The 25,603-nt window shown below is 41.3% G+C and overlaps 1 protein-coding gene across 1 annotated transcript in view; it reads left to right on the top strand.

Moving 5' to 3' along the window:
* Positions 1-3,775: 3,775 nt before the first annotated feature.
* The window catches only part of LOC124267689, a 51,100-nt gene continuing 29,272 nt past the window's right edge, over positions 3,776-25,603 (top strand). Inside the window, exon 1 of the mRNA XM_046702670.1 lies at positions 3,776-4,086. The gene's annotated coding sequence lies outside the window, so the exon portion shown is untranslated. The remainder of the gene's footprint in view (positions 4,087-25,603) is intronic.

The raw sequence follows: 25,603 nt of genomic DNA on the forward strand, positions 1-25,603 counted from the left end.
AATTTGAAATATGCTAAAGCTTACTGGACATTTATCGGGAAAGACGAGGAGTACTAATCTAGGAATTCACTTCAGACCTCACGCTGACATCCTGGAAACGTCCCACTCTGTTTATACCTTCATCCGCCTGTCTTGCTTTATAACTAGCTTAATGGAATTGCGCTTTTATCAATCTAGATAAGTATTAAGCTATTTCAGATTATTGAGAACAGAACTGGAACGTTAAATGTGAAAATTCCTTCTCTCGTTAGCTGACAAGTGGTGTGATGCCGACATCTGCCTGTCCTTTGATATCTGTTAAATGACTTACCACAAGCTAATACCCTCCCGTATAGGGCATAAAACGTCATTCAAATGGCAAAATGTCCTAACAAAGAAAATTAGTTCCTTGATTGTGTAGAGGTTTTGCCTCCAAGGGACAATGTATTGACACGGGGGAACCGTGACATGGGTTAACGATGACGACACCGAGTAATCTGATTACTTTATTGTCATATGGCCGGATAGTATCTTAGATATAGCGCGAAAAGGCAGGCCCCAATTATATGATGCGTCAATATAAAGCAAGAAGAAAATATGTACAACAGAAGAAAATTGGGTTTAAGATCTCCTTTAAAAAAGTATTATGTCATTGAGCGGATCTTGGAATTGACCGTACTGATTACTCCGTGAGAATGTGTTTAAAACAAGGATCACAAGTGGGAAGCATCTTCGTACCGGGACGATACCCGGGTATCTTACCACGGATTTAGGGGACAATTATGTAAAAGAAACTGCAAATATTTACATTTACAAATTCTATTCATGATATATGTATTTTCATACACCTGAATTAGTGTAACAGAAGCTGTTGTAATCATATGTTTGGCGTAAATCGGGTTCACCTTGTGATATATTCTACCAGACGAGCCAACACTTCCACCTCTAGTACACTGTTATTATGTGTTGATTACCAAGCTGACATTAACATACTAACCGAGAATCAGTAAAAGAACCTTGGTATAAAACCATCAAACAATAACGAAATGTGCTGACACTAACGAATGTATTCTCAAATTGATTAAGCTCAACTACAAGGAAGTATAACACGAGAGCAGCGATTATAGCAATAGTGAGAATGATGGTGATATTCACTTGTCAGGAACAGCGCTAGGCAGTGAGTATCTAGAATATGATCATCACACACACTTGAGATGTAATGTGAGGTGAGGGCCAATGGTCAGCTAACGTATTATACACAAGAATAAGATGCTAGAAAAGTCTACTCTTAGACAGATCTTTGTATACTATTCTGTGGGTCAGAAGACGGTAAAAGCCTCTAGACAGTTTAGGTAACATGCATAACAGTTGCACAAGGTATAACACTGTCTCATTACAATATTTCATTAATGACAGTGTTACCTTAATTAATATTCGTCATGTATGCAGTAATGTATGCTTAGTCTATTCAAGAAATACACTGCATCAAGATCTCCATGTTCGACTATAAATAAGTAAGTTTGCTTATATATGTTATGGAGCTTACACAGGTCTTGCTGACCCCTTACTCAGTATGTATGTATCCACCAGACCGTATGGAAAAAGCGCAATGTTAAAATCGTTTACATTATCTTGGATAGTTATTTTTTTAACGTGCCGCAGAATAATGTCTACGTGACTGACCGCCATTCACAATACAATCAGAAAGAACATTCTTCTTATTCTCAGAAAATGATTGAGACAAATGGAATCAACACAGTGTGGACTCTCAAAAACTAAAAAAGAATACTGGCTTGGTTTTTGCAATCTCAGAAAGTTGTAATTCAGTAAAAAGACAATACAATTTCCAACCTTTTCACCACATTGCCTGACTGCAAACTTTACAGAAAACATTTAATTTTGATCCATAAGGAACTTGTCATGTAAAGAACGTTTCAAAATTCAAAATCAGCGATCAACATGGTGTCCCTTGCAAATCCCTATTTTGAATTAAACCACCTTTCTCCCTGGTGTTGAGGACCTTCACTTTCCTTGGCATGTATTTGTGATGAAAACATATACTCACCTTTCCGCGAATACCCGGCACAATCTTTATTAGACATGCTATCTGTCTGTCTGTCTGTCTGTCTGTGTGACCATCGACCCACCCATATATTTGCCTGTATGCATAATTGATAAAATCTCGTTCTGAAGTTTTGCTACATTAATCGATCGACTCGTGTTGACATACTAAATATCAAATAACACTCCTTTGAGTGTCTCTATGTATCCATATATCAATCTAGACCCTCTCTTCTCCTGTGAAGCGTGGCGCAGATATTATATTTCTCAGTGAAACACAGTAGTTAATAATAGATAACTTTCAATACCAACAGAGACCGTCGCTTGTCGGCTCTGTAGAAGTGGTTGTAGTGAGGTAGACACTATGCCGGCAAACTACAAGCAGGTGATCATTATCTGGGTCTCTTTCCTTTTAAACTGTTCTGGAGGCGGGCTAGCATAGTGGGTACAGCGTTCGCTCCAAACGTAGACATTCGCTTCCCAACATGGTTCTAAGTTCAGTTCTTTTGAATCATTTTTAAGCGGCGCAAAACTATACTCAGTCACTCGTCTATCTGTGTGAGTGAGTGAGTGAGTGAGTGAATAGGTAAGTAAGTTTCTAACATCCCATATATATGATGATAATGTTAAAAAAACTATTTATTAAGTTCGCTTTTTTATAGTGTTCAGCTGCAAAGCTCATTTTCCTGACATCTGCCCTCTGTTTCAACAACCGTCGTAGCCTGTAGTCAACTGTCAGAGCCAAACATTTAAAAATAATTACGCTTGAAGTTTATGCTTGAAGCTAAATTTAGAAAACTCTGTTCCACAAAAGTGTCGTTGAGTTATTATGCAGTTTTTAAAAGGAAGCAAGTAAATTGTATGTAGTTGTCGGTTCACCCTAACTCAGTGAAGAATGGAGAAGTCACTTGTAGGATAAGATGATTAGATACTTTCATTTCGTTTGCAAAGTTCCCGCTGATGTGATGACGTATGTGGCACTGATAGCGCCGATGACGCCGATGAGGCCGCCAGCGATGTTGTGGATGTAGGTGGGGAAGTAGTCAAATATGTCACCTCACTCCCCCTTCAGACTCAAGCACCAGTCAGATTCTACTTATCTCTTGACTTGGAAAACCTACATTGAAACATTCAGATGAGTGTTTAAACATGCATTATGTGTTCTTCAATTTCACCGTCCAATATATATGGTAATTTCAAACTAGCACCTTTAAAAAGGACGTCATAATTTCTTATAATAAACTGACGGAAATGTGTAATTTAGAAACACGTTTCATAATGAAAACCATGTTCTTTGTATTCAAATCCTGTCTGTTTTGATGAAATAATGGCAAAAAAGATGCATTGATTTCTTTAGAAGCCAGTAATCTAATTGCTGTATCAAAGCAAACATACGGTTCTGAGAATTCATGGCGGCTGTTAGTTTTGTTACCTCGTCAGATTATTGAATGAACATACATCAACGAAGAATCGGCACGACCCTCTTCCTCTTGCCTTGTCTAGGTTTGTTTTACTCCCGATCACCAAAAGACTCTTGTAAATACACTGACGGCAGTTGCACAGAATAGAGACCCATCAAATTTAAACCTTATTTGGCTATTCGTCTAAACACGTCCAGTTGGGAGACCAAGTCCCGCCCAATCAATGAGCTCTTGGATGTCCCTTCCTCAGCATTGGTTCCCGTCGACTTACAGCGACTTCAGTAGCGAAAGCAACGAGTGGCTATTTGAACAAGCTAACTTGGGGACCGGGCACCTGATTATTTGATGACGGGCTTGAAACAGGAAGGCTATTGTGTATCGTTGAGATCTGATCAATTTTCCTTTTCTAAGTAGTCTGTGAGTTTGTGTGTGCGGGTGTAGCAGTCTTGTGGGCGGAGAGCTACATAAAGTCGGGGCAACTGTAGCATCGGTCCTTACAAGCCAAGCCGGGGAGAGATAACACGCCTACAGCAAGCAGAACATCACAAACTTCCCTCTCTATCTCAAACGCTGTAGATTATCGCAAACATATCAACTCATTTCTTTGGAACTTAGCAACCATCAGGTAAGTCACTTTTCTTACTTTGGGGCAAAAATATTTAACATGTAATGCTTTTGTATTGCTATGGATGTGATGCATCGTGCATTCATATCGGGCAATTTGTAGATAGTTTATCGTACGGGTATTCTCGTTATGCCTATTTAAATAAGAATGCAATTGTGATTGTTCACATAATTAATAGGTTTTCTTCTTCTTCTAATTATTGTGATTAATACGGCTGAAAATACGCATTGACGATATTAATAAAATTAGAAATTATTCATTAGTTTTCATCCGAAAATTTGAACTATCCTGTTGTTTTAATATCAGCTGATCACTACAGACGAGGTATACTGTTAAATATTACTGATGTGAATTGCCTATATTTGTGAGAGCTAATGAAATCACATTAAAGTCTCAAGTAAAAGATACAAATATAAAAATATATTTTGCATTGATCTATGGTCGCTAATGACATTTAGAAATATGTCACGAGTAAAGGGCAAAACTGAAATGCGAAAGAAACTAAATTGTTCACATAACCTGCCAGCTAAATACAGTGATATTAAAGTGCTTGAGGAGCGCCGTGGTTCTGAATTTTATACGGAGAGAGAACCTTGTCTTATCCAAACTTCAAGTTGAGAGGAATTATTGCAAATCTCTCAGCGCCGATATTGAAGGAGACAAACACGTATTTACTGTCTTCCCGTCCTCAGTTATTACATTTATGTGTCCTTGAAACAGTTCACATGTTTGAAAGATAGATTGAAAAGACGTCTGTAGTTATATCAGATAAATATAACGTTAGATTACACGCACTAGATGCAGCTTGTCATTTCTATAAAGTTGTTGTGTCGACGTCCAGACGTTACCTGGCTACACTTGATACTGTGTAGTATTTGAGTATTACGACCTGCTGTTTGTGTTGCGACTGGTGGAGGGTAGTTGTGACATATTTGCGATATTGATTTCCCTCTGATGAGGTTCGACTGCGCGGCCGCATCAACTTCGTCAAACCGCGACAACTTCTACACTTGCGTCTCTGTCCGGAGTAGACAGGGTGCAACAGCAACGTGGTTTACTGTACATTACGACCACCCTACCATTACAACCGCCGTGCAACCTCGCCACTATCACAACCCAGGTCCTACTCTAACTTACAGCTCAAACAGCATGTACAGTTTAAGCTTCACAAACTGTCCTGCCGATATCCCATCCCGATAACTTGCAGACCCTTCCAGAGTGTACGGTAATTGTCTACCACTAACCCTGCCATCGATCTAACAGCGGTAATTATGTCACCACTGAAATACAATTACCCATCATAATAAACAATAAGTGAATTTTTCAATCACACTATCTAGCGTCTCTGTAATATATATCTGGTGTAGATCTGTCATGATCAGAGGAGCATGATATAGAGACGCAGGACACGTGGGGGAACCAAACTCACACAAACCTAATAGACGTGGAACTCATTGGATACGCTTATCGTAATTGCTTTTTGATTTGTTATATGATTAATGACGAACGATATGCACTTGAGACTATCTATGACTGGCAGCACATCCCTCCCTGTCCAACAGGAGTATACGTGCCCATCAGATCTAGAGCAACTGCTGTCATATTATTAGTGTTATTACTATATTATGATTGTGTATCCAAACAAATGAAAGGATTGATATATTTAGAGGAGAACTGTACCCTGTCCCAATGAATGATCTTTGCTTTTCAACTACCATGACTTCAATATGTCAACACTGACGATTTTTCACATGAAAAAAGAAAAAACATGAATAATGAAGGCTGGTGATCTGACCAGTGGTCTAAGGAGAGGCCCATTCACGGACTGAATTCTCCGGTACCAAACCTGGTCCGATACTTGGTCAGCACATAGCGTGGGCTTTATCAATGCGGATTGCGTTATGTGGCCATCCCTGTAGGAGTCTCTCCACATTAAACAGGCTGTGGTAGACAGGGAGTGAGTGAATGAGTGCGTTAAAATAGGGAGTGAATTGCAAACAGAAGTCTTGCAGCTTCTTCTGGACTTAAACATCCAGTATGTCTACATGTCGTCTCATACGTGTCTCACAAAACGCACATTGTTGATGGTTCCAGTTAAGTCCCAGTGGTGCTCCATAAATAATTGTGAAATTAGTTGTATCAAGGATATGGAAATAAGCCTGTTAAATATACATCATATCAGATATATACACTAGACTAGTTAAACATACCCAATATCAAAGATCGACAATAGATCAGATAAAGTTACCCAGTAACAAAAATAGACTCAGGACGTGTTTAATATACCGCATATCAATTATTTCCATGTGACAAGTATGATACACTACATATCAATGATATGCTCCAGGCTAGTTAAATATACCTAATATCAAAGATCGTTAATAGACCCGTTAGACCAGCTCCGATAACTCAGGAGCAAAGATAGATGCTAGACATGTTTGATACATCTCATATCAAAGATAGACAAAAGACTTGATTGATATACATCATATCAAAGACATACAATAGACTAGTTTCAAATACATCATGTCAAAGACTGACTGAGTTTGGTTTTACGCCGCTTTTAGCAATATTCCAGCAACATCACGGCGGGGACACCAGAAATGGGCTGCACACATTGTACCCATGTGGGGATTCGCTTTAACCATTAGGCTACCCCACCGCCCCTCATGTCAAAGATATGCACCAGACTAGTTTAATATTCCTCGCATCAAATGCGTACAACAGATCAGTTTAATTAACCCAGTAACAAAGTTATGCATGTAATTAAATGCACCCTGATTAGAAAGCCACCTGTAAATCCCCTTCGGATCCCGTCAATGTGTGTGTGCGTGTTTGCATGTGTGTGTGTGTGTGTGTGCGTGCGTGAGTGTGCGTGCGTGTGCGTGTGAGTGTGTGACTTGCTTCACTGGGAAACCTACTGTTCATGTGGGTAGTTAAAGACGATCATCGAGTCACAGTTAATGGCTTGCAGACTAAATACGTCACAACGGAATTCCGTTTCCGGACACGTCAACACAACAGCACTGAAATATCTGGTAAAACAAACTTTTTGTTATCGTAGACTGTACCTGTCCTTGTGTTTCGCAAAGTCTTCACCGAAACCTGTCACAAGATTGCCGCTAGAGGGTCCAGTTTATTCCTTATACTCAACCTTCAATATAACGCAACCAGTACTGATACTACATGATGGCTAATGTTCTGACCTGGGGATATATTGAAGAAATAACTTTAAACCCAACAGAGAGGATTTCTACAAATAAACCTTTTAGTGATATCCTCTTCTCCGTGGAGAGATGACTTGCTGTTGCAAACGGATGTCAGTTTGAAAGGCATACTGACTACAAAACTGACATAATGGCTAATCTATGTCGAAAATAGCAAGGTGCAAGAGACTTAAGTGATTCCGTCCCTGCATATTTGATGTCGTCGGGGTGGGTATTTGATGTCGTCGGTGTCACTTTTCGTGTGGTTGCTCACATCCCTGTGGACATCAGAACGAGGGTCTCCGGATCCCTAACCTGCTGTGATGGTTACCACGTGTGACGAGGGAAGGCTGCTCCGTGATTTATATCACTCTAACTGAATATATGACTGCTTCAACTCGGAAACTAAGACAAAGGAGACGAGTGAGAATCAATTACAGGCAGGCGGAATACTCTGACTCGATTTCCTGTAATCTTAGAGATCAGCAGCGGTTAAACGACAGTAAGCGTACAGGGAGATAATGTAATAAAGCTGTAGAAAATACTTTGAAATCTGGACTTTGTAGACAACAATTGACATTACGTGATGGCAGATTCGATACTTTAGTATTAAATTATAGGAAGATGGTTTTAAAGAAGGCTGTTAAGGTATTGTTTGATACTTGACTATGTGCATAACCTCAGCCTGTTATACATCAACCTATGGCTCTATGTAAAGAGCTCCTATCTGTTATACAGCAGCCTCTGGCTCCATGTAAAGAAACGCGATCTGTCATATACCACAGCCTCTATCTATGTAAAGAAACGCGATCTGTTATACAACAGCCTCTGGCTCCATGTAAAGAAACGCGATCTGTCATATACCACAGCCTCTATCTATGTAAAGAGCTCATATCTGTTATACAGCAGCCTCTGGCTCCATGTAAAGAAACGCAATCTGTCATATACCACAGCCTCTATCTATGTAAAGAAACGCGATCTGTCATATACCACAGCCTCTATCTATGTAAAGAATACCCGATCTGTCATATACCACAGCCTCTATCTATGTAAAGAATACCCGATCTGTCATATACCACAGCCTCTATCTATGTAAAGAATACCCGATCTGCCTTCGTGGGGACTTATACCAATCTTAGCGCTGGGATGACTAGGTCGTGGAAGGGAACGACTTCCAACTGTCACTGTCACGTTCACGTAAAGTGGAATTACAGTAGAATTACCAAATATTCATACCGCAAACAGTTCAACCTCTGTATCAGACAATCTCTATGGATATTAGGGTGTAGTGAGAGATAATGCCAGTACGACATGCATGTCATTGGTATAATGGTATTTGTATAATGTTGTGGTGTTGACAGAACGTGTGTCGGGTATGTGTCGGGTATGTGTCGGGTATGTGCCGGGTATGTGTCGGGTATGTGTCGGGTATGTGTCGGGTGCGAGAAGAGCAGCTTGGTAAACTGAGTATTTCTACTTTATATTCTGCCCACAGCCCTGCGTTTGGCAAATGATGCAGCTGTAATTAGGAGAGACATTTGTAACAGGCAGAACATCGTGTACACACAGACCAGGAAGATACGTCACTCGTTAGTCTTGGAGGGGAATCAAATTTCACTCGGCAAACCAACTGATTCAAAGTTTAACTGTCTGCTTAAAGAAAATGTCAGCGTTTCATAAGTTGTGAAATTAGTTTGTATGTAGGCAGGGTATTGTGGCCGTGACCAGATGTTTGTATGTAGGCAGTGTATTGTGGCCGTGACAAAATGTTGCCCGTTGTCTCGATTGTTTGGTTTGGTACCTCCAGAGTTGGAGAGTAAACGGGTTCCTCGCCAGGAACACAGCCTTTCTTGGGTACAATTTGTGTAATGCTGAAGTCTGCAGTGCTGGGGAGTCTCCATATTCTCCTTAAGCTGTTGGTGGGTTCGACTTTGCAGCGCTTCCTGGGAGAAGTTCAGTTCGCTATCAGGGTTGCATCTTGAGGGGACTGATGATGAGGCGCAACCAGCCTGACTGTGCCAGGACCTCTGTGCTGGATTAATATATTTTAATGTGAAAATAATGACAAAGAAGAGACAAAACCTTTCCCATACTCTTGATGCGACAGAAGATGTTTAACAACCGCCATTGTCCTTCTGTAGGTTGATCCAATGCAGGTCGTGACCACAGAAATACCCCTATACAAAAAGCTCCCTTTTCCTAGCTTGCCCTAATATTTACTTCTTTTCACCCCAGACAGCAACAAAAACAAAAACATGTGACTCTTGGTCCTTAGTTAGTATCATAAAATAAGACGAACATGAAAGACGGCAACAGTCTTTCACTGACGGGCAATTATAGTGTCGGTGGGCATGCGGGAGCTTAATACCAGTGAGAGTGTTTTAATGTTATAGAGAGTTGGCCCGTGACTGGTGGGAGGCGATCAAGTGTCCCACAGAAGTCAAGGAGAAAATTCAACAGATATTAGCGCCGGCGAAGGCTATTAATATAACCTGATTAAATATACAGAAAGCCATCATCCCTCACAGGGAACACGGAGTTGAGAGCAGATCCTGGCGGGGAAAGCTCTGTATCCTACTGACCCGGAAGTAAGGTGTTTGTAGGGAAACACTTACAGATTGAACGTAATTGGGATGGATTGATCCTTTGAAGATTCGAGTGAAACGTTTTATTGTATTAGACGTATTTCAAGTACGGCTCCTCGGGGTTGTGAGATCAGGGTTTAAGTAGGATCACTACCATGGGGCCGGTGGTGGTGATTAGGAAGACTGTAGTTGATCGAGTAATTCTGATATTATTTCATTAATCCTACATATATGTATGTAGCTGTCAATCACCGCCGATATGCCTCCTCGTGGTAGTCTCGTTATTTCTGAAGTGTACATCGGTGTACCACAAATATATCATGAGCCGTTACAACTATGGGGCAAATGGCGGGGTTTAGCGAGCTGTTGTGAATTCGTCACTTTAATATAAAATATATTTAGAGGTAAGATCATTTATTTGTGGTAATGTATGTTGTTTAATGCCGACCTCGCCTACATGACGGCTTTGTGTAAATTAATCCAGTAAATGGATCAGACAATCCAGTGATCAATATTATGAACAACAATCCACGCCGTTTAGACACGATGACAGCTTCCGGTAACGTTACGGATCCCCACCGCTCGACCATCTCGGTCACCCGCTTCATCCAGCATACATTGGGGACCTATTCTACCCCTGGGATCCCCATCCAGTTAGAAACATTAACACATGAACCGGATCATTATGTCTGGAATGTCGTTTCTGAAAATTGCAAAGGTATCATTATGATTGCTATTTTAAAGTATTTTCACATTAGGAACGTGGTGTCATAATGTTGCTTTATTTACAGTACAACCAGAAAATATTGAGAATTTAAAGATTATAATTATTTATATTTTTCTCACTCATTACTCACGTATTAAATATGAATATTAGCAGAACATAACTCCAGATTTTGTCAAGTCACCATGGGCAGCAATGCAGGCTTCAATGCGGCAGGGCATACTACTGATCAAAGAAGTTAGAAAGTCGCGGTCCATGCTGTCCCAATATCGGACCACCTCTTCTTTCATTTCAGCAATATTTGTCAGAATTTTCTTATTGACACTTTCCTTCATAAGTCCCCAAACATTTTTAATTGGATTTAGGTCAGGGCTATAGCTTGGCCAATCTAATAATGTCATATTTGGGTCCGAAACCAGGCCTGTGAATGCTTTGAACAATGTTTTGGGTCGTTGTCCTGCTGGAAAATCCAAAACATTTCCATAGAACATGTGAGCAGATGGAAGTAAATGTCCCTCGAGAATATCTGTGTACCGCTCTCTGTTCATATTCCCTTCAAATACACAGAGGGGCGTTGCCGCTATCACAGATATGCCACCCCACACGTTAAATTTCGCACTGTACTTTGGGCGCTGATACAAAGGTTTTTCAGTTTGTTTGGTCCAGAATTTCAGTGTATTAGGAAACAGCCACACAGAACTTTCATCTGAGAAAATCACATTGTCCCAGTAAAATGTCTATGCTGTAAGCACCAGTTCAACCTTCGCTCCTTTTGTTCAGGTTTCAAGATCGGTGATGGAATTCCTCGACTTTTCTGCCAACCCATTGCATGCAGCTCAGTTCAAATTGCCTCCTTACAGACAGCCACAGTTATTCTATCAATCATATCCAGCCTTAAGTTTTCTAAACTCCTTCGTTTGTTTTTAGAAACAAGAATACCAAGCCGCCTCCTGTCACCGACAGTCAATTTTCTGGGCCTACCTGCGCCTCCCTGGTTCTCAATGCCATATCCGTTTGCAATATTTTTTAAAAACGCGATAAACAGTGGACAGAGGGATGCCTGTTCTACTTGCAATCACTTTATCTGATCTGATGTCCTTGTTATAATACTCTAAAATCAACTTCCTCTTCTCTAAATCATCCATACTGAGGATCACTGAAAATGTCGTCTGCTAGCAAGTAAACAAAGGGGGATAACTCTTACAAACTAATGAAAAGGATTAACGGAGTTGTCTCTCTTGAATGAACCCAAGCACTTGATAGCTGGTCAATGTTGTTTATACTAGAAATCCAATTAAACATATTCCTAAAATTCTCAATAATTTCTGGTCATACTATATATTGTTTGCCTTCAAGAAACGTGAATATCTCTTGCCAAATAGCATTTATTTGTACACATGATTATGCAAGATGTCTATAAGTTGCCATGAACAATTTCCATGTACATGTATAATGTATCGCTGGTTCTATTATTGAAATATACGGAGCCATTCAATTATTCGGCAAGGTTACGGTGTTCCAGCGATTTAGAATTCTTCTTAAGACCGATCGTGTGTATGTGGGTTCGAATCCCACGTTTCCCTTGATTTCCAGGTTCAGTATTTTACGGCAAGGTTTAGTTCCAGCCACAGTCTCCATGACCCGGTGACTTGACGGAATGTGTGTTGGTCAACTCTGAAGTTGATCATGTTATCAATTATTTGTTTTGAATGTCAAGAATGAATTAGTTACATGTGTGAATACACAATGTCATTTAGCGAAGTACATGTGGGGACATAGCTGCATGCGGTGTATAAAAAACAAACAAACAAACAAATAGACAAAACAAGGAGATTGTGACACGGGTCAAGGAACCCTTCAACCCATCTGCCCCAGTCTGTCCTGCAGATCCTTGAGAATATATGAAAATGAAATGAATTGGCAAATCTAGACTGGGCTCCTCTTGAATCATACTTATTGTTTTTGTAACAAAAGGCTGACTATGCTTCTTTGACTAAATTCATGTCTGCGTGTTCTGGTGGGCAGAGAACATATCAAGACCATTTGTTAACCTTCATAACGTCACACTTATATAATAACATAAAAAATCATATCTTTAACTGCGACGTTCATTGTGGAGAATAAAATACTATGATAACCCTGTCACACCGATAGCAGCGGTCGTGATCGACGTGAGAAAAAACTCCATGAAATTAACACAGAAAGTGCATGTCAATCACCCCAGGTGCGTCTCAAGTTGAGGGACAATATAACGTGTATGGTCAGCGTCACCGTCATTTAGCAGTGTTACGGCAAGGCTTGGTGTATTCTTAAGCTTTTAAATCATGTATATATACTGCTTGGTAGTCACTGGGTTTATAGCGGGTCTCTTCATACAAGTCAATTGATTTTATTTAAGACCGGGATATAACGACTTGCCCTGATGTGTAAAACCGACATCAATGTCGATTCCAAATCAAGACCCCAGTGACAGGATGGCCTGTATTCTTGTTTTTCGCCGATATTCCGTTGGCTGATTAAACACCAATGTGTAAATGTGACCAGATCTAGAGCCACCAATCAGCTGATTGGTTAACCTGGGATAGGTTTTATGAACTAATTCGACATTATGCACGTGGAGGAACACTGTGAAGCGAGAAGGGACCTATCACTGCCACTATGTCCACATAAAATTACAGTGTCAGTATGATTGATCAAATTTAGGTGTTATTGAAACAAAGTTTAATTCTCCAAACGTGCAACATAAAAATATTTTCTTTGCCCTAAGATCACTTTCTGACATTTCCTCAAATCTCTCACATATGGAACTGCGTTAAGCTGGTTTGATTGGGAAACTATTTTCTAGAAACGAATAATAATCATAAAATCATCTGAAGTTAATAAGAGTTTTATAAAATAAAAAATAAAATCGAAATCTAAAAATATTGGAGTTATTAATACAGAATTTTCACAGATCAAAATAACACACGGCTGTTATGTGAGAGAGTGAGTAGTGAATATAGAACCAGTTGTATTGACGAGGTTGTCTAAGCGTGTATATCGAACGTATTGATACACTGCGTGATGTGTACACAAGTACAACACACGGGAAGATGAAAGTGTTGTTTGTTTTGTGTTGTATTGAGTGATGTATTACCTGCTGAGCCCAGGGCTCACAATGAAGTGTATCACGTTTCAAACAACAGGCGCCAGTTATCGGTATCAGTGTCCTCGGTGTGAACCCATGGTTACTCTGCTTCCACGTACTGTGAGTCCTTTTATCGTAATTGTGTTATAAATGTAACAATTATACACATAATAATTAAACCGTATGTCACTACTGCTACTACTACTACTACTACTACTACTACTACTACTACTACTACTACTACTACTACTACTACTACTACTACTACTACTACTGACCCGTGAAGGTCCGGGATAGAATTGATCTTCAGTAACCCATGCTTGTCGTAAGAGGGGACTAACGGGATCGGTGGTAAGGCTCGCTGACTTGGTTGACACATGTCATCGGTTCCCAAGTGCGGAGATCGATGCTCATGCTGTTGATCACTGGATTGTCTGGTCCAATCCTGATTATTTACAGACCGCCGCCATACAGCTCGAACATTGCTGAGTGCGGCGTAAAACTACTCACTACTACTACTACTACTACTACTACTACTACTACTACTACTACTACTACTACTACTACTACTACTACTACTACTACTACTACTACTACTACTACTACTACTACTGCTACTACTACTACTTCTACTACTACCACCACCACCACCACCATCACCATCACCATTACTTATCCGTTTCGATCCGGGGTAGAATGATCTTCAGTAACCCATGCTTGTTGTAAGAGGCGACTAAGGGGATCGGGTGGTAAGGCTCGCTGACTTGGTTGACACATGTCATCGTAGTGCGTAGATCGATAACCATTCTGTCAAACACTGGATTGTCTGGTCCAAACTCGATTATTTCCAGACTGTCGTCATATAACTGTATATTGCTGAATGTGGCGTGAAACAACATTCATTGTGTTACCCTCAACCAGTATAGAGTACTACTGGCCTGTGTCCACAGTACTTCCTGCACTCAGTGCATTAATACCAAAGTTAGCTTCTGACGTGGTGACGTGGGGAGAGACGCACACAGACATTTTGCTGAAGCCCTGACACAACAAAGAATATGTAGCCTGACATTGTCCGAAGGGAACGTGAATACACGCAGGATCCCCTTCCACACAGACACAGCCACAGGCGGTAAAGACGTTCACACAACGTTCACACAAACACCGGCGGTTAAGACGTTCACACAACGTTCACACAAACATCGGCGGTTAAGACGTTCACACAAGCGTTCACACAAACATCGGCGGTTAAGACGTTCACTGTTCACACAAACATCGGCGGTTAAGACGTTCACTGTTCACACAAACACCGGCGGTTAAGACGTTCACTGTTCACACAAACACCGGCGGTTAAGACGTTCACACAACGTAAACACAAACACCGGCGGTTAAGACGTTCACACAACGTTCACACAAACACCGGCGGTTAAGACGTTCACACAGCGTTCACACAAACACCGGCGGTTAAGACGTTCACTGTTCACACAAACACCGGCGGTTAAGACGTTCACTGTTCACACAAACACAGAATCAATGTCCAAGCTGGAGTGTTCCCAGGTGGTCAGTCACCAGCTCCGGCACAGTCATCATGTATGTGTCTGTGTGGGCCACCGATGGGGCAGGACACTGTTTAGAGAATACCTGGTATCTACCCACTGCAGACAAATACATAGGTCGAAATACATGCACAATCACTCAGCCAAGATACCGAGACAACGTCGTGTACTTTACATGGTGAAATAGGTCTTGAATGTGAACCTGATCGTCTATCCCATTTGAATGTCTTTTGTAGTCTAGGAATACCAGTGATAGCGTGTGTTTATAGACAAGATTTACTTGCATCTAACAATGTTCGAATCCAGGGAGCTCTTTGTTATACATGTTTGCAATCATGAACATACGGGCCACCGACTACCCCTTGGTGTTCAAGAACCTTACTGACATCAAATCATGGGGAAATGTTCAGAAATTGTATGCATGAATTTGCATACATGAAGACAATGAACACTTGACAATCTGAACATTAAATGTATTTCTAACAAAGTAAGTAGGGTATGGGTTACAGTATCTTCAGTTAAATACACAATGCCATTCAGAAAGTGGTCAAATATAATATGTGTTATATTTGGGATTACACTTTTTCACTAAAGTACAGGTTCTAGTACATTTGTTCCGTTGAATCCCATTGGGGATTCGAACCCACACTGTCAGGGTCAGGTAGCTAATCGCCAGCACACAAGGTCAGTCATCTAACCCACTCAGCTATCGCGTCTTCCACAAAAAATGAAGAACTAGACTACCATTTGTCTGGAGTATAAAGTAGAGGGTGATGGTTCTTTGCCATTAGTGGACACACCGGCCACTGACTGTACAGTCAGTCTGGAGTCAGCACCAGTGGACACATCGGCCACTGACTGTACAGTCAGTGTTGAGTCAGCACCAGTGGACACATCGGCCACTGACTGTGCAGTCAGTCTGGAGTCAGCACCAGTGGACACATCGGCCACTGACTGTACAGTCAGTCAGTTGAGTCAGCACCAGTTGACACATCGGCACTGACTGACTGTACAGTCAGTCTTGAGTCAGCACCAGTGGACACATCGGCCACTGACTGTACAGTCAGTCTGGAGTCAGCACCAGTGGACACATCGGCCACTGACTGTACAGTCAGTCTGGAGTCAGCACCAGTGGACACATCGGCCACTGACTGTACAGTCAGTCTGGAGTCAGCACCAGTGGACACATCGGCCACTGACTGTACAGTCAGTCTGTAGTCAGCACCAGTGGACACATCGGCCACTGACTGTACAATCAGTCTGGAGTCAGCACCAGTGGACACATCGGCCACTGACTGTACAGTCAGTCTGGAGTCAGCACCAGTTGACACATCGGCCAGTGGACTGACTGTACAGTCAGTCTGTAGTCAGCACCAGTGGACACATCGGCCACTGACTGTACAGTCAGTCTTGAGTCAGCACCAGTGGACACATCGGCCACTGACTGTACAGTCAGTCTTGAGTCAGCACCAGTTGACACATCGGCCACTGACTGTACAGTCAGTCTGTAGTCAGCACCAGTGGACACATCGGCCACTGACTGTACAGTCAGTCTGTAGTCAGCACCAGTGGACATCGGCCACTGACTGTACAGTCAGTCTGGAGTCAGCACCAGTGGACACATCGGCCACTGACTGTACAGTCAGTCTGGAGTCAGCACCAGTGGACACATCGGCCACTGACTGTACAGTCAGTCTGGAGTCAGCACCAGTGGACACATCGGCCACTGACTGTACAGTCAGTCTGGAGTCAGCACCAGTTGACACATCGGCCACTGACTGTACAGTCAGTCTTGAGTCAGCACCAGTGGACACATCGGCCACTGACTGTACAGTCAGTCTGTAGTCAGCACCAGTGGACACGCTTGGAACTGACTGTACAGTCAGTCTGGAGTCAGCACCAGTGGACATGCTTGGAACTGACCGTACTGTCAGGCCAGCCTTGATCGTCGCAGATTTGCAACATAATAAATCACGAGGCAGCCTTATTCTATCTTTGATGATGATGTGACCAAACAGTGCCTTAAGTATGTTCCAATTAAACCCGGGAGACCTGTGGTAGAGTTGATATACAGTCAATTTGACTCCGACACTCACTGTAACACTAATCAATATTTGCAGGTACCTGCTCACCTGTAGTAAATCCGCCATCACCAGGTGGCGCACCGTCCACGTCACTGTAAGCTCCTTTAGCCTCAACTCACTAAGTCAGAAACACAAAAATGCTGTACATTTAGAAACAATTTAAAAACATCGCAATTTTAACATTTCAGCGGCGTGTTCTACCTCCAGCTGCATCTTGCTGTCTCTCGGATGCACTAATTCTCTCGTTCACAGTCTGTATTTCTTATTCGCACACACGAGCTTGCACGCACACAAAATAATTCTGTCTCTTTGATACAATGTATGTCATGCACTCGCACACAAAGATCCCCAGACACACAGGCGCACACCGTACTTCTGTCTCTCCGATATACTATCTTCCTGTCGTCCAGTTAACATTTTACAAGGCGTAACAGTACACTGAAACAAAACATTGTTTGATAAGTCACAGGAATATAATCAATTTCTTCAGAAGATGGTTTCACTTCTAGTGTTTTCTCATGGAGACTGTAGTGGGGACAACACTCCGTATTAGTTGATACAAGCTAGCTCGGCATCTGTCGTCTTGGTTTCGTTGGTCTTCAAAAAACTCCTACAGGGCTCAATGGTTCACAGCTGCTGCTGTCTGGGTTGGAGGCCTCACCTGGCGCACATCCTCGGTCATCTAGGGTATTATATGTCCATGCTGTTTCCTTACCTTGATCTCCCAAAGGTATGTCACTGCACGCCGTGATTGACGTCCTCCCGTCGGCCACGTAGGGCCCAGAAAAGACCGTTTCTCGAATGTTGTGTCAACAACGTTACATCATACAAGGCCTCACCTTAAAATATTTTGACTTGTACTGTATGTTTTCCATGATAACAAACGTTCTCTGCGTGTGTTTTGGCACGGGTATTACCTGAAGGGCAGGATATGCTCACCTTTCCGTAAACACCAGGTACCATCAGTATCTCATAGTGATTCATAAACACTAGGTATCATCAATATCTTAAAGTGATTCATAAACACCAGGTACAATCACTTTCTTATAGTGATTCATAAACACCAGGTATCATCACTTTCTTATAGTGATTCATAAACACTAGGTATCATCACTTTCCTATAGTGATTCATAAACACCAGGTACAATCACTATCTTATAGTGATTCATAAACACCAGGTACAATCACTATCTTAAAGTGATTCAAAAACACAAGGTATCATCACTTTCTTATAGTGATTCATAAACACAAGGTACAATCACTATCTTATAGTGATTCATAAACACTAGGTATCATCACTATCTTATAGTGATTCATAAACACCAGGTATCATCACTTTCTTATAGTGATTCATAAACACCAGGTATCATCACTTTCTTATAGTGATTCATAAACACAAGGGATCATCACTATCTTATTATGATTCATAAACACCAGGTATCATCACTATCTTATAATGATTCATAAACACCAGGTATCATCAATATCTTATAGTGATTCAAAAACATCAGGTATCGTCACTATCTTATAGTGATTCATAAACACCAGGTATCTTATTATGATTCATCACTCATCTTATTATGATTCATAAACACCAGGTATCATCACTTTCTTACCAGGTATGATTCATAAACACTAGGTATCATCATCACTGATTCTTATAATGATTCATAAGTGACCAGGTATCATCACATCATCACTATCTTATTATGATTCATAAACACCAGGTATCATCACTTTCTTATAATGATTCATAAACACCAGGTATCATCACTTTCTTATAGTGATTCATAAACACCAGGTATCATCACTATCTTATAATGATTCATAAACACCAGGTATCATCACTATCTTATAATGATTCATAAACACCAGGTATCATCACTATCTTATAGTGATTCATAAACACCAGGTATCGTCACTATCTTATAGTGATTCATTAACACCAGGTACCATCACTTTCTTATAGTGATTCATAAACACTAGGTATCATCACTATCTTATAGTGATTCATAAACACAAGGTATCATCACTATCTTATAATGATTCATAAACACCAGGTATCATCACTATCTTATAATGATTCATAAACGCAAGGTATCATCACTTTCTTATGGTGATTCATAAACACCAGGCATCATCAGTATCTTATAATGATTCATAAACACAAGGTATCATCACTATCTTATAATGATTCATAAACACCAGGTATCTTCACTATCTAATAATGATCCATAAACGCAAGGTATCATCACTTTCTTATAGTGATTCATAAACACCAGGTATCATCACTTTCTTATAGTGATTCATAAACACCAGGTATCATCAGTATCTTATAATGATTCATAAACACCAGGTACCATCACTATCTTATGATTCATAAACACCAGGTATCATCACTTTCTTATAGTGATTCATAAACACCAGGTATCATCACTATCTGATAATGATTCATAAACACAAGGTACCATCACTTTATTATAATGAATCATAAACACCAGCTATCATCACTTTCTTATTGTGATTCATAAACACGAGCTCTTGATTTAGTCGAAACTATTTCAACTCTTATCAAGAAATCTTATCAACTGATTCCTTATGAACATGGATAAGGTTTTGCCGTTTCTGGTTGCAAGACCACTCATTTCCGGTTGAACTAAGAACATGGCGGGTGCACGTGTCTGCTGGAGTTCATGGCAAGATCATCATGGCAAGCTAGTGTGACTCTCCTTCTCAACATGACAGTGTGACTGTATCTGAACTCTATTTTCTATTGATCTTCACCTTGTCTGGCCCATGTGGAATGTTTCATCTCTCTTGGATCTTCAGCAAAGGTAGATATACGTGTAGAGAGAAACTAGCCCCAGTCCGATCAAATTGTCACCTCTCTTGGCTCTTGTGTACAGGGCGAATAGAAACTAGTAATGTGTCTTTTGTTACCCAAGCACACTAGTCGACATACATGAGGGGGTTAAATCACGTTATATCACAGTGAGGCTAATTATGTCATATTTGATACCACCTACTTTACACTAATGCTTTATGTTTGTGATCACAATGATCCTGGAGATTAAGGTGTCAGGTGTTTATATCTCGACATTCAAGACGCGTCAGTGGCAAGTAGGTTAGCGTCTGGTCTGGTGGTCTGCTACCTGCTGTAGACAGGGTAGGTGGGACATTGAAGGGCAAGAGACACAGATAGACGTAACTTTCAACATTGCCACAAGCCTAGACTAAGGCTTAGTCTCTGAATATATATAATTTTGATAGTAACAAACAAGCCCATTTATATTGAAAAGGAGCCCTAGGGAGACCAGAGATTCAGAACCTGAGGAAATCTAGACTTGCTATATTTAGGGCTTTAGCACTGCAGATTGGGCTTGGCAGTAGGGAAATTAATGTGGTTCAGGGACTGTGAGACAGACTACCACAAGCCTTGCCAAGTATATACCACAACTGTTTGCAACTGACGTGAGTTGACACACACTTGATCACTTAGCGCGGCAACCACAGTAGCTCCTTGTGAATCATGACCAAGGTATAGACATTGTCAGATGAATGGACGATGAGAGCGTGATGGAGATGTGCAGGGTTGCCGGTCAAGTGGTCAGTCGTTGGACGAGGATTGCGGGGGGAGTCAAGATGGACAGGAATCAGATTATCCGGCGTTTGATGTTCGATCTATGTTGCACAACGTCAGAGCCGTCAAGAGCCTGATGATCCTCTCAGTAACGGTGAGAGGGCTAATAGCAACTATCCCCTACTTGAAGGCCAGCATTTAGTTGAGCCATAATACCAGCTGGAACTGAAGTATGTAATATTGGATATGCTGTAGTGGGGTTCTTTCCGCGTCTGTGGGAATTCAACCATCCCCTGTTTTAAGTGTATGTCAGGTTTCATGCATGCCTTGGTCTATCGTGGTGTGGCTTCCAGCAGCCCTTGGACCAGGGTATGGATGCCCTGGTTTATAATTGTAGGGATTCATATACTCCTTTGTTCATCGTGCTAGGTATTAGCACATTTTTTATTTGAGCGTATGTTTGTGTTCATGCATCCTTTGTATTACCATATGTGGGATTGCATGCATCCTGTATATCAGTATCCGTGGGAATGAGTGCATCCTTCGTATCAGCCTTTACGATGATGCATGAATCCTTTGTATCAGCATAGGGGGGATGCATGCATCCTTTTTTTCAACGTATGAAATGCAAGGCATGCTGTTCGTTTGTACTGTGCGGAGCATGTATAAAGATAGCTGACATGATGAAAGGCGCATTTCCTTCTGCCCATGTAGTCCCCTCCTCGAGAACTATCTCAAGTTTAGTTATCTCTTGAGAATGTCTTAATTCAACAAAATACTCTGCAAAATAGCTGGTCCTGCTTTCTGATCACTCATTTAAAGTGCCCAGTGTTCCTGTTGAAATGCCCCTTTCCAGCAAGCATAGCAGCTGCTACCTCTATCATCTCGGCCCTCAACACCAGCCTCCTCACAGGACTCGCCCAGCTCTTATACCAAGTTTGGGAATCAATGATTTTAATCTTTTACATTCTAGGGAATCAATTGTGGATTGTGGACAATGTTTATCCCTGCTACTTGTGAGGAAGTAGTTGCTTTTGGGAGTAGTGCGATCATAGATGAAATGTTCCTGCCTTTCTTTGAGTATACCGAGAAGCAACCACGAGCTTTCAAGGGCCCTGTGAAGCAGAATGACAAAAAGGACAGCTGTGAGAGTCCTTTAGACAATAATATGCTCAATAACTATGCTCTACTATAACATAATGAAAGTGTCACCATTATAGATTATCCGTTAATAGAAGGTGACATTCACAACGACAAGAATCTATAGCTATTATGGTGTATCTCCCGTATAGCAATGGATGCCATTTAAATAATATGGAGAAGAAATGTGTTGATATTTATCTCAGTAGATGTTCTTATTGTAAACAATCATTTAACCTTTTGTTATTCTGATATGGATTAGGAAACATGAGATGTTGTCGACATCAGAGTCTATATCGGGAAATTCCAAGTCCACAGTTATGAACTTTAGTGTTATGTTGCAGGCGTAAAAACATCAAAGGTATGTTTGATCTAACTCGCTTCCTGCCATAGGCATTACAGCTTTTTAAAACATATTTTGGCGATGATACCATTAAAGTTATTCCGCCTCTGTGATGTGCGAACAGAGACTACCCGCTCATTTCTTCTCATCTCCTGTGGTATTGATAACTTTGTCTATACTAATATCTAACAATGCTACTAGTAGTCATATGCCGTATATACATGAATTTGCAGAAAGCTAAAGTTGACTTTGGATGACGTGAGTGAGTAGAGTGTGACGCTACTTTACAGTATATCAGTGAGATGAGCTTCCAGAGTAACAACGGGGGTGCAGGACAGTTACCCTCGTGCCTCCTGGATTAGTAGAAGCATCCCGAGACACCCCACGTGTCTCCTGGATTAGTAGAAGCCTCCTGGGATACCCCACGTGTCACCTGGATGAGTGGAAACATCCTGGGATATCCCACGTGTTCCCTGAGATTGTTAATAATCTCTATATAAAGGCGATAAAGCTTACAAAAACGAGTTGAAAAGGATGTAAGTTGAGAATCTCTGTATAAAGGCGACATAGCTTACAACAAACGATTTGACACATGTCATCGGTTCCCAATTGTGCAGATCGATGCTCATGTTGTTGATCACTGCATTGTTTGGTCCAGACTCGGTTATTTACAGACCGCCGCCATATAGCTGGAATATTGCTGAGTGTGGCATAAAACTAAACTCACTCACTCAAAAATAAAAAACGTCATCAGTGTAACGCGCGAACACTCGAGGCCCCCATGTAACCCCCAACGTTATCAAATATAACTTTGCTCAAAGACTAGGATAGACTTTTAACTACTGAACCACCTGGGATTGGAAGGGTAGATGTATTTTTGTGAGAAATATTTGAGACCATAGTCCATGTCATACTGCGTTTCACCGATACACTGTGAATAATACACATATATCAATACAATGCTAACCACTGACTGATACACCCAGGATAATATCCACTGACTGATACACCCAGGATAATATCCACTGACTGATACACCCAGGATAATATCCACTGACTGATGCACCCAGGATAATATCCCCTGACTGATACACCCAGGATAATATCCACTGACTGATACACCCAGGATAATATCCACTGACTCATACACCCAGGATAATATCCACTGACTCATACACCCAGGATAATATCCACTGACTCATACACCCAGGATAATATCCACTGACTCATACACCCAGGATAATATCCACTGATACACCCAGGATAATACACCCAGGATAATATCCCTGACTCATACACCCAGGATAATATCCACTGACTGATACACCCAGGATAATATCCACTGACTGATATCCACATCCAGGATAATATCCACTGACTGATACACCCAGGATAATATCCACTGACTGATACACCCAGGATAATATACCCCCGGACTGATACACCCAGGATAATATCCACTGACTGATACACCCAGGATAATATCCACTGACTGATACACCCAGGATAATATCCACTGACTCATACACCCAGGATAATATCCACTGACTGATACACCCAGGATAATATCACCCTGACTGACTGATACACCCAGGATAATATCCACTGACTCATACACCCAGGATAATATATGACATACACCCAGGATAATATCCACTGGCTCATACACCCAGGATAATGATCCATCCTGACTGATACACCCAGGATAATATCCACTGACTGATACACCCAGGATAATATCCACTGACTGATACACCCAGGATAATATCCACTGACTGATACACCCAGGATAATATCCACTGATACACCAGGATATCCCACTGACTGATACACCCAGGATAATATCCACTGACTAATACCCAGGATAATATCCACTGACTGATACACCCAGGATAATATCCTGACTACACCCAGGGCTCATACACCCAGGATAATATCCACTGATACACCCAGGATAATATCCACTGATACACCCAGGATAATATCCACTGACTGATACACCCAGGATAATATCCACTGACTCATACACTCCAGGATAATATCCCTGACCTGAGCATACCAGGATAATACCATACACCCAGGATAATATCCACTGACTGATACACCCAGGATAATATCCACTGACCCAGGATAATATCCAGGATAATATCCAGGACTGACTGATACACCCAGGATAATATCCACTGACTGATACACCCAGGATAATATCCACTGACTGATACACCCAGGATAATATCCACTGACTCCCTGACGGATACACCCAGGATAATATCCCCTGACTGATACACCCAGGATAATATCCACTGACTGATACACCCAGGATAATATCCACTGACTGATGCACCCAGGATAATATCCACTGACTGATACACCCAGGATAATATCCACTGACTCATACACCCAGGATAATATCCACTGACTGATACACCCAGGATAATATCCACTGACTGATACACCCAGGATAATATCCACTGACTGATACACCCAGGATAATATCCCCTGACTGATACACCCAGGATAATATCACGATTGATGCACCCAGGATAATATCCACTGACTCTGACTGATACACCCAGGATAATATCCACTGACTGATACACCCAGGATAATATCCACTGACTGATACACCCAGGATAATATCCACTGACTGATACACCCAGGATAATATCCACGGATACACCCAGGATAATATCCACTGACTGATACACCCAGGATAATATCCACTGACTGATACACCCAGGATAATATACACCCAGGATAATATCCACTGACTGATACACCAGGATAATATTCTGGACTGACTCATACACCCAGGATAATATCCACTGACTGATACACCCAGGATAATATCCACTGACTCATACACCCAGGATAATATCCCCACTGATACACCCAGGATAATATCCACTGACTGATACACCCAGGATAATATCCCTGACTGATACACCCAGGATAATACCCAGGATAATATCCTGACTGATACACTGATAATATCCACTGACTCGATACACCCAGGATAATATCCACTGACTGATACACCCAGGATAATATCCACTGACTGATACACCCAGGATAATATCCACTGACTGATACACCCAGGATAATATCCCCTGACTGATGCACCCAGGATAATATCCACTGACTGATACACCCAGGATAATATCCCTGACTGATA

The sequence above is a fragment of the Haliotis rubra genome, unplaced genomic scaffold (genome assembly GCF_003918875.1).
Source record: "Haliotis rubra isolate DU_JTF1 unplaced genomic scaffold, ASM391887v1 Scf133, whole genome shotgun sequence".
Classification (NCBI taxonomy): domain Eukaryota; kingdom Metazoa; phylum Mollusca; class Gastropoda; order Lepetellida; family Haliotidae; genus Haliotis; species Haliotis rubra.